Consider the following 15,860-nt stretch of genomic DNA (forward strand, 5'->3'; position numbering starts at 1 on the left):
CAGAAATAGTATGATCATATAATATGGATCTCACTTATATGTAGAATTTTTTTTTTAAGTTGAGTTCATATAATAGAAAGTGGAATAATAGCCTAGGGCATGGGAAGATAGTGATCAAATGTTATAAACTTTCAATTATAAGATGAATAAATCTGGAGGTCTAATGGACATCATGGTGACTATAGTTAATAATAATGAATACTTGAAATTTGCTAAGAGTAAATCTCAAATGTTTTCCACAAAATTAACAGCATGATAACTACAGATAGTGAGAGACATATTAATTTGCTTGATTGTGGTCATCACTCCCCAATGTATGTATGTATGTATGTATTTATGTGTGTGTGTGTGTGTGTGTATGTATATGTATATATATATTAAAACATCATGTTACACACTTTAAATATACACATTTTTTTATTTGTCAAATAGAAAACATTGACCTAAACAGCAGGACATATATAACTGCAAAGCATTTATAAAGAATGTCCAGGATAATGCTGGAAAGACAAGACATAATTGCATTAAAAAAAATAGCTACTCTGGGCAATGAGGCAAGAACACTACATCTACGCCACAAGGAGTTCAGAGTCCAGAGCCTGTTTTATGGAGAGCAGATAAGATTGACTGGAAGGAAGACATGCTCTCATTTCTAATTAATTTGGTGATGAATGTGAATTATGTCCTGCTTCCTCACCCTTTCTCTGATCTTTATTTTCAGGCTCTTCCCATCTAACAGAATCATCAGAGAGCCTGCTAAAAATGCAGATCACACTATGACATGTCACAGCTGAGTATTTCCATATCTCCTCAGTCCCCCGAGGATAAGGGGCCTTGCTCTCCACCTCCACAAGGCTTTTACACAGGTAATTACTAATCGAATTACTACTAATCCACCATAAGAAAAGAGGTCAAGAATATCCAGGTTTCCTGAAATCAACCTTCAGCCAGGGTGTACACTGCCCTGAAAATTGTCCAGGTTTTATTCAGTTTCCATTCAAATATGAATTGCCAGGTAGACACAGAATTTACCTATAACCATAGCCAGCTGTGCATCATGAGTGTCTGGAAATAGAACATAAGATTATATATTTACAGAATCATAGAAATAAGGTTCCCTAAAAAACACTATTCGGTTCAAATACAGGCTCTTAGGAGAAGAAAGCCCCCTCCCCCCCCTTTTTTTTTTAGTTAGAAAACCAGGACTTATGAATGAAAGGCTGCTTTAGAGCTAGGGGCTGCTCTGGTAGAAAACCACAGAAAAGCCAAGCCTCCTAGTGAAGGTTCGAAGTAGGGGTGTGTAACACAGACACAGAGGCCCGATGTCCTCTGCAGAGGAGGAAGGTTGCCCTGTGACGTTTTCTGAAATTCTAAACCCGAACAGGGTCGGGCGGGATCATTAGAGCCTGAACACATAGGCCAAGGTATGCTTTGTGAACGCTGAAGCTGAAAGGATCACTTTTAAGGACTAACACAGGTCTCCCTCCTGGCCACCCTGCATCCGGCGTTTCTTAAAGGGTCTCTCTTGGAAAATAAAATCAGTGATTTTTTTTTTTCCAATGGCCCCACAAAGCAGGAACAGATGTGACACCAGTGACCTCTACTTTGTGCATAGCTCAGAGAAAAACGACACGGACTAAAGCAGGGGGCCTGGCTCCGGGCCAGAGAGGACAATTGAAGTTGAGGCAGCTAATGACATGGTTCACCTCAGCTCACCCTTCTGTGCTTGTGTAGGAAGTGCAGGTGGGGAAGGAGGTTTTGTCTGCTCAGTGGAATCACAAATGAATCTTTGCAAAAGGCCGCCATTTTCATCAGCTCTATGTCTCCTCTTTACCCTATATAGGAACATCCCCACTGCTTTAGCTGACCACTCCCTTGTGCATGAAAGACATGATAAACATGCTTGTGCCTGGGGTCTCAGAGACTGGCACCCTGAGTTAGAATTCTGACTCTGCTACCTACTCACTACGTAACTTTAAAAAAATTATTTATACTCTTTGTGCCTCCCTTTTTGTTATATAAACAAGGATAATAATATCCACTTAGTTTTGAGAGTTTGATGGATATTACATAAGGAGAACTGAGAATAATACACACACACACACACATACACACAGAGAGAGAGAGAGAGAGAAAATGCTTGATAAATGTTATTTGTTGTATTAGGAATCATTTCCCATCATGTTTTATATTGATTTGGGTCTGTTTCTCATTTTCCCACCAGAATGCAAGCCCTTTAAGTGCAGAAAAACTGTCAAATTCACCCTAATTTCATACTGACTCAATTCAGTTTCAGTGGTGTGCTGGTATATGTTTAACAACTAGCTCTCCAAAAGGAAGTTCAGCTTGCAGTGTTTGCCAATTTCTGTGGTGTAAATACTCTTGACCATGGTGATGACCAAACTATCAACATGGCGTCAACTGGTTCACAGAATTCCTAAAAATTTTAAATGCTCTCTTGTGAATACAAGCCAGCTTCAGTACACCACTGAATGCTTGTACAAAAAGGATGGTATGAAAAAATAAACATGTGAATAAACAAATGAGGAAATTAATGACTCACATCAGGGATTCTCTCTCAGTGGGGAGAGAGCCATAGCATGCTAGAGTTTGTTCCCCAGCTTTTTTTATGGTATAATTTACAAATAAAAATTTTATCATTTAAGGTATACAACATGATGTTTTGATATACCTATACATTATGAAATAATTACCACAATCAAGGTAATTAACATATCCATTACTTCACATAGTTATTATCTTTTATAGTATGGTGAGAACACTTAAGATCCATCTTCTTAACAAATTTAAAGTATGCAATACAGTATTTCTAACTCCAGTTACCATGCTGTACATGAGGATCCCAGAAATTATTCACCTTAGAAGTGGAAGTTTGTAGTTTTGCCCAAGATTTCCCAATTTCCCCATCCCCACATGCCCTGGCAATCATCATCCTATTCTCCATTTATGTGAGTTCATCTTTTTTAGATTCTATATATAAGTGAGATCATATAGTATGTCTTTCTATATCTGACTTATTTAATTTAGCATAATATCCTTATTACAAATATTAGAATTTCCTCCTTTTTATGAATATATATATATATATATATATATATATATATATAATTTACTTTATCCATTCATGAAACAGTGGACACTTTAGTTGTATTCATATTTTGACTACTGTGAATGCTGCTGCTATGACAGGTGTGCAGATATCTCTTCACTACCATTTAATGGGTTTCACAATAATCTTGTCAATCCTCTTAAAAGAGGTCTTTGACTAGTAGGAATATTTACTGACAAAATCTACAGAACATTGGTCCCTTGTGTCATTCCAAGAAAAAAAAAAGAGAATCTTGATACAAAAATCTTCAGTATTATCATATATTATTTATCTCTTGTGAAAAATTATAATGCACATGATTATATCAAAGATATTATATCTATGGGGAAAATACCCATTCCTCACTATAATGTAAATGTAAAAAACATTTCTCAGACACATTTAACCACCAAAACTGCTTTGGCTGAATCACTAGTAGCATACTAAGAAATTAATATCTCTACACTTTGGAAGACACTTTCAAAACAGCTTTTTAAAAATGATATGGAAAAAAGTGAATGTCCTCAGTGAATTCTCAAGAATATGTTTTCTTAAAACTTGGAACAAAATTAATCTTGGATACTCATCAAAAAATGTATTAATAAAAATAATAGCTACTGTGTGCCAAGGGAGGCCAATGCCTGATTCTACAAAGTAGATAAAATTGCCCCACTGTACAGATGATGAAATGGAGATTTAGGAAATTTAGTTAATTTACCTGCTGTCACACTGTTGAACAGAATTCAAATTCATGTCTTTGTGTCTCTAAAGCCAATACTCTTCTACATCAGGCATGCGATGATATAAAATTATGATCATCAGTTTCAGCTTAGCCCTTCACTCTTCAAAACAAGTTCAACTGTTTTCTTAATTTGCTTTTTTTCTCCACAATACTTCAAAATGTCTACATTTTATCTGCCATCCTACTTGCAGAAACTTACTTCATTTTCTTTTAACCAAGTATATGAAAATATTAGATAAAAATGTCTTCAACTCCTCAACTGCCCCTAACCATATCTGTAAATTTAGTATTATGTGTACCCTCTTCTCACCTTCCCTCAAAAGCAAAACTGAAAGAAAGAATAAAATAGTCTCCACATTTGTACTACAAAAACTGGAGGTAGTAGGAAGCTTGGAAGGATAATATAGGGTGCAAAGCCCTATGCAAGGGGTTAGACACCCAGATGCTCTTCTGCGCCCTGTGTAGCCAGGCAACTGTTCCTTCATGCCCCTAGAAGGAGGCAAGAATTTTGTTATGTGGAGATGTAGAATTAGGGATGCTTTAAAGTGAGAAGTCCAGTAAAGCAGAGAGTAGAGTTGAGATGCCACTTTGAAGATAAGGAAATTAAGTAAATATTCTGGATGGTACCTTCTGTACCTCTTTAGTCAACTAAAATTAAAACTAGGGATGGAGGGGTGTAATATCCTCCATGGGAATCCTGATTGGCTGAATGGCCCAGAGGAATAAACAGAAGGTGAAAACTGTTAAGGATCTCAGTGAAACAATGAGGTCACTATTAGATCCATACAGAGAGATTATCTATCCAGTAATCAACAACCACCAAATCCCCCCTCCCTGGCTCCAGAATTGTATTCTTTTTAAAATTTATATGCCTATGTATTGATTTCAGAGAGGAAGAAGGATGGAGAGAGAGACAGAAACATCAGTAATGAAAGAGAATCATTAATTGGCTGCCTCCAGCATGCCCCACACTAGGATTGAGTCCTCAACCTGGGAATATGCCGACTGGGAATCAAACCCACAACCTTTTGGCTCATGGGACTGTGCTCAACCAATTGGGCCACACTGGTCAGAGCCATTATGAAGAATTTTTAACATCTTATAGCTACACCCTCTTTCAAATATAAAAGTAAAATAAAGACTGGTGGCTATATGCAAATACTCAAAAATTAAGTTTACATAGGAGGTTCATGTGTCACAATAAAAGATGCAACCAAAATATAAACAAGAAAAGGCTGGGATTCAGCAAATAGTAGCTTCCATACTTAAGGGAAAACAAATGGAGTCCCCAGAATGATGATGAAGGGAAGGCCCATGGTAACAGCTGTTTGAAACATCTGGAGAGCAGCTAGTAAATAGTTGAGATGGAGCCCAAGATAGTGGGTCCCAGAAAAGAAATCTGGAAGAGGAAAAACACACACACACACACACAAACACACACACACACCTATATATGATAGATAGTAGACAAACAGAAAATAAATAGTTACATGATAGATTCTTTGTTTTGTTTCTAAACAAAGTAAGTTACCCTGTTCTGGTGGATATTTGGAGGCTTAATATAGTCCCTGAACAAATGTATTATTATGGCAATTTTAAACCCAAAGAGAAGAAAATTTATACAAAGAAAGGAAAGAATTATGCTCTATTTCATGCTCAGCTCTGAAAATATTAACAGTCTAATAATGTAAACACTAAACATTTATTTAATTAGAAGTATGATGAACTATCTTGAAAAATTAAGAGAAAGAATGTGTGTGCATATGTGTTGGCACATGCAATGTACATAGTGCACATTATAGGAGAGCAGGCAAATCTCCATCACACATTGTTCAGAGTCTATGAACTCTAAAACTACAGAGCACATAATTTAGAAAAATGGAAGTAAACACCCAGAGAAATATTTGAAAATGTTGAAATCCTGAGCTTCAGGGAAGTAAGACTAGTGATGAGAAGGACCATAGTAATGCTGTTGTTTTGTTAAGTCTTATAATATTATTTTAAAAATATTGTCATGTAAACAATGAAACAGTGGGATGCAATGGGAGCACACAGGTAGATGTGAATCAAGGGTGATATTCTTGTCGTGAATTGGGTGCTGTATTCAAAAGTGTTTGTATTATTATAATGCTTCATAGCATACATAAAGGTCACATATATTATCTTATATGCATTAAATACCAAAGAAGATATTTTAACATATAATCGTTTATTAAAGAAAAAATATTAAAAGAAAAACTTGAAAACAGAAAACCATTTCTGTGCTAAATGTTGACGTTTTTGGAAAATGAATTTCCCTAAGTGTCTACAAATTGTTGGCTGCATTCTCTAATAAGCTTATTTTCCTTGATTTAAAAATAAATAAACCCTATATATTAAAAGTGTAGTATGCAAATTGTCCCCTCCACTGCGAGTTCATCCTGGAGCTCAAGCAGGGGGTGGCGGCTAGCCAGGGGAAGGGAGGGAGGTCCCAGCCACTGGTTAGCAGCCGGCAGCTGCTAGGGACCCTAGCAGTGCACAAATTTTGTACACTGGGCCTCTAGTAATAAATAAAACAGTAAATTGTCAGGTATCTATATGGTAGTCTTTGGTAAGTTTTCACAGGTAAATCAGTGTCTTCTAGGTTTGAACAAAAGGTACCACTGTCAGACACAAGACCATGGAAACCACATTTCACTGATGTGTATTCTACCACTATAGACTCTGGCTTAGGGAAGCTTGGGGTAAACCATGCCTCTCATCCTGGAGTTTTATGATTAAAAAAAAAAGAAACTGACATCCACTGAGACCTAAATATGAGTTTCCTATTCTTTCTAATGTATCTATGCTGGACAGTGTCTACATGTACTTCCTTAACTGCTACCTTCCCTGCTTGTCTGACAGCTTCATGCAGCTTGGAACCTTGGGTCTTGCCCCTTCCTCGATACCCACTGCTTGGCACACTGTGAGAACTACATAAATAGTAATCAAATTGAACTACAGTTCCTACTGATATAGGCTATTGATTAACCTGAGGTTTAGCCTACTAAAAAGTGTATAGATTATAAGCCAAACCTTGTACGTTCTTATTGATCTGCTTCCTTCTGAAATAGTATAATTCCAAGAACATAAAATGTGGGTCTGACCTTTACTGATGTGTCATGATGAGCAATAGTTCTCTGAGCCTAAGTTCTCTCATCCATTAAATGACGTTAATGCCTCGTGTTATGAGGAGGGAATGAGCCAATAAATGTGTATTTTTATAGACTGTTAAGTAATATATAAATGTCAGTTGTATCTATGACCTAAGTCTTTATGATATATATTTTCTATGTATGTCTCCATTTTATTCCTGTATCTACCCAGTATTTTTCCAAATTGAATTTACAAGTGAGGTATTTAAGCACAATGCTAGTCATCATGAACTCATATTAAAAATTATTAAGATAGGAATTGCCACAAATATTTATAACTATCTCCTTGAGTCACACAGCCTCAAATATGAGAATCAACTACATTTTGCCCAATATGCTATTTTTTCTTCCATTTTTCTGATAAATCTCCACAGAGTTAATCAGTTCTATTAAACAGTTAGTCACTAAGATATAGGCAAACGCTGAATCATCTTTTTATTTTATTTTTTAAAATTGTCTATGTTTTTGACAAGGGCACACTGTATGAAGTTATAAAGTTCAATTCTGCTTAACTAGCAGAGCAAAGAAACTATTATCATTAAATGACACTTATTTCATTAGATCTATCGATACATGACACCTCTTTTAGGTCAGTTAATATCTGTGCAATGTGACAAAATATAAACCTCTCTGTTAATTATTTGTAAAACAGTGTGATGCAATAGAACAAGCCAAGGCTTTGTAGCAACATGACCTGAATTCAAACCCTGACTCAGTCACTTAATCTCCTGGAAGCTCAGTTTCCTTCCTGGGGGAGCAAGGGAGGGAGAGAGACACATGGAGAAGCTTGCAAGAATAAAAGAAATTGTACAGGAAGTGCCTAGTTGGCACTCAATGTTACCAATCATTGTTGTTTTATTTTATTTTTTAAAATATATTTTTACTGATTTTGGAGAGGTGGAAACATCAATGATGAGAGAGATAGGAACATCATGATCGAGAGAATCACTCATCAGCTACCTCCTGCATGCCCGTACTGGGGATCCAGCCCACAACCCAGCCATGTGCCCTGGGAATCAAAGTGTGACCTCGAGTTCACAGGTCAACTGTCAATCACTGAGCCACATCAGCCAGGCTCATTGTTGTTTTAGAATCAGATCTGACTTTTGAATCCCTACTACTCAGAGACCATTCTCTGGTTATGCTTGTATCTACATATTAAATTGAATTTAAGGAAAGTGACTGTACCAGTTGGTTCTCCATAAGGATTGTGAGTTGCCTGAGCAGGTGTGGAGGAAATGTAGAGGGGGTGAATCTCCAGGAGGAGGCAGTGGCTGGGCTGCATCTGTATAACTGTGTCACACATGAACAGAAGGTCACAGCTGCCAGAGCTCTGCTAAGAGCTTTGTTCTTGTGGAACAAGAACAAAACAAAGGCAGACAGCAAACCAAGAGTGTCTGCTTGCTACTACTGAACCACAACTATGCTCAACGGAGGATGAAGGTGTCAGATACAAGGAGCTTTGTTCTTTTGAAAACTTGGATGGCTCTGGGTATTCATGTTTGGTATTAAAACCTGAGAAAAGTGGCAATGCCCTGATATATATATATAACTTTGTTGATTTTTTTTACAGAGACAGAGAGCCAAAAACATTGATGAGAGATAAACATAAATCAGCTGCCTCCTGCACACACCCCACTGGGGATGTGCCCGTAACCAAGGCACATGGCCTTGACCTGAATTGAACCCGGGATCCTTCAGTCCACAGGCTGATGCTCTATCTATAGAGCCAAACCATTTAGGACAATGCCCTACTTTTTGGGTGCCCAGGACTTTGCAAGATGGAGAGGGTGAATGGGAAGAAAAAGAAAAAGAGAGAAACAGGATACCTCATGATGACAAAGGTCTCTGCACAGCCTTCCAAGGAAGGTCCCAAAATGCTCCAGTAAAGGCCCCCAAACTTACACATGCTGGAGATGGTGATTTTGTTGTTATTGCTTTATAAACTAAAGGACAACATGATGCCTAAGTCAATGCAGCGAGGGGAGCAGGTGGTAGGTGGAACATCAATCCCAAGAGAAACAAAGTATCTTCCAGGGATTCCTACCAACTTTGGGCAGGACTTGGCCCCCTCTAGGTCAGTTTGGAAGTTTGAAGCAATTTGATCCATTGCAAGTGTGCAGGTGTGTGGACTCTAAGCGAACCCGTAAGTTACACATGCATCATAGTAGTATCTCTACTTTACAGATAAGATTTGAAGATGTTTAAATGGCTTTCCCACGATCACCAGCTATGGATATTCAGGGACTTATATTTGAACCTGTGTCTGTCAGTCCCCAGACTCAGAGCCCTTAGTTACCATGTCATGTTGTCTCTCCAAGATCATTCTCTGGATCATCAGGTGGGGGTTAGCTGCGCTGGCTACATCCTAAATCACATCAGAGCTTCAAAAGGAAAACATAAGAAGGCCTCAACTCTGCATATTTTGATTCATTAAGTCTAGATGACACCAGGGGGATCTGTAATTTTGAAAATTTCACCAGATGTTTCTAATGGGAATTCAGACTTGGAATCTAAGACAGCCCAGTCTCTTAATATAAATGTGGGAAGCTGAAGGCCTCCACTGGAAAGGGTCTCCAAAAAGACAAGCACTGATAACTTGCTTTATTTTATTTATTTATTATATAAAAATAGAACTTGTATCTCTAGATGCAACATCCAGTGGGAAATACACATGAACACCAACTAAGCGTCCACATAACCCAGAACTTACAGGGATCATATGATTTTTTTTTAAGATAGTTTAAGGGAGATTTCTGTAAGGTAAGAGTTACTATCCTTATTTTCTCAAAAAAGGAACCAGAGATTAATTGAAGTAAATGATTCCACTAAGACTACAAGCTAGGAAATGCAAACCAGGATTTGGATCTAGTTCTGTTATACTGAAGAAGAAAGACTACACATTTGATAAACAACACTCTCCTTTTCAAAGTGCGTATGTATTACACGAGTGGCTCTTAAGGTTGTAAAAACAGGGTCATTTTGTGCGTAATAAGAAGAATTCCCTGGCTCTCTCTCCCACTCACTGTTGTGCAATCCCCATTCCCTCCTACAGTCTCGTCCAGGTATGACTGGAGGGTGTCCAGGAAGAACATGCTGTGTTTGCCTCACCCGCCTTCTCTGCCCTCAGTTTGAAACCAGCCCCACAAACTGGTATAATGAAAGGCAGCTCTAATAAGACAGGATGTCAATAATTTTTTTAAAAAATAGACCCTTGGGTAAGCAAGGAGCTAAGGTCAGAGGGTTGAGGACCCAGCTAGGGAAATGCATAGTGAAATCCACTGTTATTGGTTTTACAATGAAATGTCCCTTATACACTGGATCTGATTGGATCCTATACCAATGTCTACATAGCTCTCATTTGCCAACTACTGTCAAAATCTGGACCTTGAGATGCCTTATGGCTCTAATAAAATAGAATTTCACATCTCTCTTCCAATCTCTCTTTCCTTCCTTTTCCTTCACAGAAGTATCATATGGACTGCAGCAACTGTCATATAGTGAGGCTGGGGATGGGGACACAGTAGAAGCATTTTATCAGGCTTCCTGCAGATACTGATGTGTATGTGCCTTGTGAGGGGAGGGGTAAGGGAGTGCATGAAGGTGGTGATGTGCTCAGTAGCCAAGGGAACAGGAGGTGGACAGAGACAAAGCCAGTGTGGGTGGGAGATTGCTTACCTTAAAGAAATAAATTGAATGACTGAGCAAATGAGTAAATAGAGAATAAGAAGAGCTAGTTGTCTCAATGTTGGGCAGATAATTTACAAATATAAGAAGGGAGAAATCTAGAAAGAACCCTGAGGTATTGGAATGGGAGGTTGCTCCAATTATTTATTATTTAATTAGAGGCCTTCTTAGTGCAAGAATAAGCCTTCCTTCCCCTGGCTGCTGGCACCGCTGTCCCTCTAGCACCTGGGACCCAGGCATCCCTCTGGCCACTGGCAGGCACCCGGGACCCGGGCTTCCCTCACAGCCCCGGGTTCATCTGGAAGGTCATCCAGAAGAATGTCCAGTCTAATTAGGCTTTAACACTTTTATTATTATAAATGACAAACCATCAGGAAATATAGTTGCATTAAAAACATCACTTTTTTATGGGTGCATATCCTATGGTAAGTGATCTAGGCAAGCACAAGAAGGCAGAGACAGATCCTGCCTCATGCTGTCTGGGTCCTCAGCTGAAGAGACTTGATGGTTAGGGATGACCTGACCACAAGGGCCTGAATTATCTAGAATCCCCAAGGTAGCTGAACTTCTTACATGCTGGCCCTAGGCTCCTACGGAAGTATGCTGGTGAACCAGGTAAAAGCTACAAAACCTTTTGTTTTCTTTTTTAATTGATTGAGAGAGGCAGAGATTGAGAGAGACAGAGAGAGAGAGAGAGAGACAGAGAGAGAGAGAGAGAGAGAGAGAGAGAGAGAGAGAGAGAGAGAGAGAGGATTCATTGATTGCTTCTTGTATGTGCCATGACCGGGGATCGAAAACACAGTCTTGGTGCATCAGGATGATGCTCCAACCCAGCGGTTGCCAACCAGTGGTCCATGAGGTCCAAAAAGTTGGCAACCGCTGGTTTAAGGCAGTGTTTTTCAACCTTTTTTGGGCAAAGGCACACTTGTTTCATGAAAAAAATCACGAGGCACACCACCATTAGAAAATGTTAAAAAATTTAACTCTGTGCCTACATTGACTATATATAAAGTAATTCTCTTGAATAGGAATCAAATAAACACAAAGAAAGTATTTTATAATTACTTTATTATGAAATATTAAGTAAACAAAATAGTGAAAAATTATAAAATTCTTGTCTTGTCTGCAGCTACGATACACCAGGCAACATCTCGGGGCACATTAGTGTGCCGCGGAACAGCGGTTGAAAAACGCTGGTTTAAGGAAACGTTTGGAGCAGCGGTGTCCCTGGACCACTGGTAGTCCGTGAGGTCTGAAAAGTTGGCGATTACTGCTCTAACCTATGGAGGAACCTCACAAAGGCAGCATTGCATTTTCTAATCTGGCCTCAGAGATCATGTAACATCATTTCTGCCATATTCATCTGATTACAAATGAATCTCAAATTTACCCAGATTCAAGGGATGGTTATCCATATTTATCTACTGATAAAAAGTGACAGCAAATCTGTGGACTTTCAAAAACCACCAGAAGAATTGTCACATACTAGTATATATATATGTATATCTATATGTATGTATGTGTGTGTGTGTATATATATATATATATATATATATATATACATATATATAATTATATATTCATATAGATATATAGGTATTCTTGTGTATGAATGTATATTATTTTCTACCTCTGTCCATTGGGAGTTCCTACAGCAATGACAGAGCAGCAAAGATGAACACATTGAACCCCCAAAGGATCTTGGCTTTTAAATATTATCCTCAACTAAAAGGAATGATGAGTTCTTAGCAAAATAGCAGATTCCAGGGTTGAATTGTGTGCCCCACATCTAGTCCTGTACATTCATATGTTGAAATCCTAACCCCCAGTAATTCAGAGTGTGACCTTATTTGGAGATAGTGTCTTTATAGAAATAATCAATTTAAGTGAGATTATCAGTGTGTTAATCCAGTAGGACTGATGTCCTCATAAGAAGAGGAAATGGCCAACACCGGTTTGGCTCAGTGGATAGAGCGTCGGCCTGCAGACTGAAGGGTCCCAGGTTCGATTCAGGTTCAAGGGCATGTACCTTGGTTGCAGGCATGTCCCAGTGGGAGGCGTGCAAGAGGCAGCTGATCAATGACTCTCTCTCATTGATGTTTCTAACTCTATGTCTCTCTCCCTTCTTCTCTGTAAAAAAATCATTAAAATACATTTATTAAAAAAAAAGAGGAAATGTTGATACAGACACACATATAGCAGGAAGACAATGCAAAAATACATAAGAAGATTGCCATCTACAAGTCAAGGAGAGAGGCCTGGAGCCAATCTTACCCTCACAGCCTTCAGAAGGAACTCATCCTGCTTATATACCATGATGTCAGACTTCATATTTGATTTCAGTCTCCAGAACTGTGAGCCAACACATTTCTGCTGTTTAAATTGCCCAGTTTGTGGTCCTTTGTTATAGCATCCCAAGCAAACTAATACACCATGTAAACAAATACAGAAGTTCTTTATATTGCTTTTGCAACTTTTCTATAAGTTTAAAATTGTTCCAAAATAAATCATTTTAAAAATACTGATAAATTATAACTTTTAATGTAATTATCTAGTAGCATTTTCATATATGATATCTCCTTTGATGTTCACTATAACCCAGAAAGGTAGGTGAGTCAGAGAATTATTAATTCATTTCACAATCCAGTAGTCTCTGTCTGAGTAGGTTGCAAAAGGGTTTTTGAATTAAACAATTGATGGAGAAAAGTTGAGCTTAAAGAGGAGGTGTCCTTGGAGCTTCTAGTGTTGGCAGAGAACTCAGTTAACATTTTTAAACCTTCATACAAGGATATGTTTATAGATTTGAGAGAGAGGGAGAGAGAAACATTGATGTGAGAAAGACATACACTGAGTTGCCTCCTGTATGCTCCCTGACTGGGGATCGAACCCACAACCTAAGTATGTATCCTGACCCCAAATCAAACCCACAATCTTTTTGTTGCACAGGATGATCTCCAACTGAGCCATCTGGCCAGGGTCATGGATGTTTTAACAAAGTTCTAAAAAAAAGAAAAAGGCTCCTTTACAGCACAGATTTGCAGATTGCCTTTAACCCTGTTTTCTTAAAGAAAAAACAGGAGGAAGGACAGAAGAGGAGAGGAGAGGCAGAGAGCAGTTAGAGGGTGGCAAGGGCTGAGGAGAAAGGAGTTGTGATGATGTCTGGCTGCTTTGGTCTCTACCTGAAAGCTAAGTAGCAGGTAGAGATGTTTCCTTCCTCCTCTCTCTTTCAGCTTATTCATAAACTTTTCACTGCCATGTAGTATTATTAATTAATGCTACTTGTCTCTTCTCTACCAGAGTCTGAGGTCTTCCAGACTATTTACTTCTTGGTTATAGAATCTTGGCTGAAGACAGAACCATAATCCTATAAAGGCACAATCATATGAAGTCATTTCTGAATGCAAAACCCATCAGTGGCTCTCAGCCTCATTCAGAATAAAACCAAAGTCATTCCCCAAACCTGTGCAGCACTGTGTGATTTGTCCATGTCACCGTGCACACCTTATCACCTCACTCCAGCCTAGAGGCTCCTCAACGGGCTGCCGACTCACCAAGGTGAGCTCCAGCATCAGAGCTATGCACTCCCTTCTCCCCTACCTGGAATGTGCTTCCTTCAGATGCTCATAAGGTTATTCCCCTCACTTCCTCTGCTCAGTCACCTTCACAGCTGTGAATGGGCATTTATTACTAAGAATGAAAACTTATGTTCATATGAAAATATACAAATATTCATAACAGCTTTATTTTTAAGAGCCAAAAAATAAAACAATCCAGATGTCCTTGCATGAAGAATGGTTAAACAAACTGTGGTATTATATATCATACCATGGAATACTATTCAGCAATTAAAAAAATAATAACTGCTGATATAACTTAGATGAATTTCAAAGTAAAGAAAAACAAATCCCAAAAGGCTATATACTGTGTAATTACATGTATCTACTACTTGTGAATGGCAAAATTAGAGATGAAGAACTGGTTACTGGAATCCAGGGACCAGGGATGAAGATGGTGTTGGAGGAAAGTAGGGGAAAGTGTTTATGTTAGTACAGTATAAGAGACACTTATGATGAAAACTGCTATTTCATGACTTTGGTGGTGAATGCACATGCCTGCATATGTTATAAAATTACATGAAACTAAACTTGCACACAAGGAATTTGTATAAAACTTTGGAAACTTAAACACTACAGGTAAATTGTACCAACATCCGTTTCTTGGTTGTGGTATTGCAAAATGCTATTGTTGAGGGAGTCGATGTGAATAGTTAATGAATTTCTGTGTTATTTCTTACAAGTGCATATGAACCTACAATTATGTAAAAATAAAAGTATACTCGAAATGGTGTAATATTATTTAAGTCTGAAAATATTCATTGTGTACTCAAGAGTACTCAGTACATGAATTACTTTTCAGGGTAGTTGTAAACATTAAACGGATATATACATGTGTGTGTTTGTGTGTGTGTGTATGCACATGCATGTGTGTGTAAAGCATTTAGCATGCTGCTCAGCCTACAGTAACCACTCCACATATTTCAGTGATTATTATATCAATGCTCCAGGGCAGGGTCTATGTTCAGTTCATCTCTGACCCCCAGTAAGGGCATATTTTCTGATTAATATTGCAAGCACCAGTCATTGTAAGCTGAATAAGTGACTTCTCTAATCCCTTGCACCAACCTTTGAAAAGCATGAGTCACTGAGAGAGGGGTCCTCTCCATGGAGTCCGTAATCAAGAACCCCAAACAGGAAGACAACAGGATTACTGAAGCTCCACCTCCCAGCTTTGCCACTAATGTACTGTAAAGCTTTGAAAAGCCCATTTTCTTCATGAAGTTTTCGATTCCCCATGGAAGGATTGGAATGGCATTTTTCCCATGGACTCTTTCCAACATATAAATATGTTCTATGTTTTACAAGCACAAAGACTTATCCTTCCTGAAACTTAAGCACTGGGCTGGGAGTCCATAGGTAATTATGTATTGACCCTAAATTCCTGGCCCCTATTAAAACTCAGTTATTAGCAGCTGGATTCTACCTTAGAGTTCTTTGAAGTATGTGGTAGTCAGAATATCTGTAGATGATATCAAGCAACCTTTAGGGGATAAGAAATTGTAGAAATTTAAGCTATAATTATAACATTAATC

The sequence above is a fragment of the Pipistrellus hanaki genome (genome assembly GCF_964339955.1).
Source record: "Pipistrellus hanaki genome assembly, chromosome: 11".
Taxonomy (NCBI): domain Eukaryota; kingdom Metazoa; phylum Chordata; class Mammalia; order Chiroptera; family Vespertilionidae; genus Pipistrellus; species Pipistrellus hanaki.